Source organism: Elephantulus edwardii, unplaced genomic scaffold (genome assembly GCF_000299155.1).
Source record: "Elephantulus edwardii isolate Elephantulus edwardi_28Jun2011 unplaced genomic scaffold, EleEdw1.0 scaffold00016, whole genome shotgun sequence".
In the NCBI taxonomy this organism is placed as follows: Eukaryota; Metazoa; Chordata; class Mammalia; order Macroscelidea; family Macroscelididae; genus Elephantulus; species Elephantulus edwardii.
Genome location: NW_006399766.1, coordinates 23170760 through 23172504, shown reverse-complemented (window position 1 = coordinate 23172504; position 1745 = coordinate 23170760).

Below are 1745 nucleotides of genomic sequence, written 5' to 3'. Positions count from 1 at the left end.
TATTCTCTCCCCCATAGACATCTATTTCATTATTTTTTGTGTGTACCGTCAAATCAGATCTGACTGATACAGGAGGAGATTGTTCCTCCTTCTCCAGCAGAGCATCTGGTGGATTTGAACTGTGTACCTCTGAGATTGCAGTGCAGCTTCTTGCCACTAGGCCACCAGAGCTCGCCTCTTGTTTCTTTTTTGACAGAACTCCCCACACCATTTTGTTTTAAAATATTTCCTCAGGACAAATAACAAACCACTACTGGCTTTGTTTAGGAAGCACTGGTGGCCTACAGATATCTAAGAAGCTACACTACAGTGGCCGGTGGTTTGAATCCACCAGCTGCTCCAAAGGAGAAGGAGAGCAGTCTCCTCCAATGTGATTTACTGCCTATGAAAACCCACTGGAGGGTTAGTATGGGTCAGCTCTGACTTGACAGCTCACAAGTGGTTTTGTCTGTTAGAGGAAAAATGGTTCTACTAATCAGTGGTTCTTATTTTGTGCCTTTAGTTCTCAAATCCTAGAGATTATGTATGGGCACTTACATCATGTGTCTTACCTAGTAAGAATCTATTCTAAAGAAGACTCTATAATCTGCTACAGAATCAATCTGTTTCTAGATCAAAGAGGAAACTGTTAGGACCCCAAGAAAGTATGAACTCAAAACAAAGCCCACAATATGAGATCAAGACTTGAAATTAGGAGTCAGGAAGTCTAGTGTCCAGCTTCACCTCAGTGACTAGCTATTTCCTACAGCAGGTTTCTTCCCTTCTGTGAAACTCAGTCTCCTCATCGAAAAAAGAGTGTTCACTTCACTCCATAGGATCTCACTGCGGGTAAGAGGTAACACAGGAGCCAGCACATCTTGACTAGAACCCCGGGAAAAGGTTGAACAAACTGACTCATCAAGAGCTAATCCTCAGAAGGGCTGGTCCTCAGCTTTGGTCTTACAGGAGCAGTTATCAAAGTTCCTTTTCATCTCAGATCAGATAACAAAAAGGGCAGATGGAAAAAGAGAAGTCATTTCCTCAAAGAAAGAAAAGAGGCCCAGAGGGTATTGCAAAAAGCCAAGTATCTCCTGATAGTTTCTGAATTAGGTCAGAGGTGAATGGATGGAGAATAATTTATAATTTTTTTCTACTTGCTTCAGGTTGCCTTGAACGTAACTTAATTTTCAAATTATTTGCAAAATTTTGAGAAGATGGCTTCATTATCATTCTGTTTTCCTAGCAAGGTGAGGTTCCTTGAGGACAGGTAGCAAGTACAAGTTGTCTAAAAGGATTTGTTAAATAGATGAATGGATAGCATGGCTCCAGTAAAATAATATCTTGTTGTGGTACTCAAGTATTCTTTAAATTCTGGATATAAGTCCTTTATCAGACATGTCATTGTTGTTGTTATGTGCCATCAAGTCACCTGTAACTCATAACAACCTTATCTACAACAGCCTGAAACCCTGCTCTATCCTGTGCCAATCTCACGGTGATCTCTGATACATCTACCCCAACTACCCCAGTCACTGAATCAATCCACCTCATAGAGGATCTTCCTCTCTTGTGTTGTCCCTCCACCCTCCCAAGCATAACTTCCTTCTCCAAGAACTGGTCCCTCCTTGCAACATGTCCAAAGTACATCAGAGGAAGCTTCAGACCTTTTCTCCAAGGAACAGCCTGGTCTCACTCTCTCTAGGACAAATCTGTTTGTTTTCCTAGCAGTCCATGGTATTCTCAATACTCTTCTCCAGCACCACAGC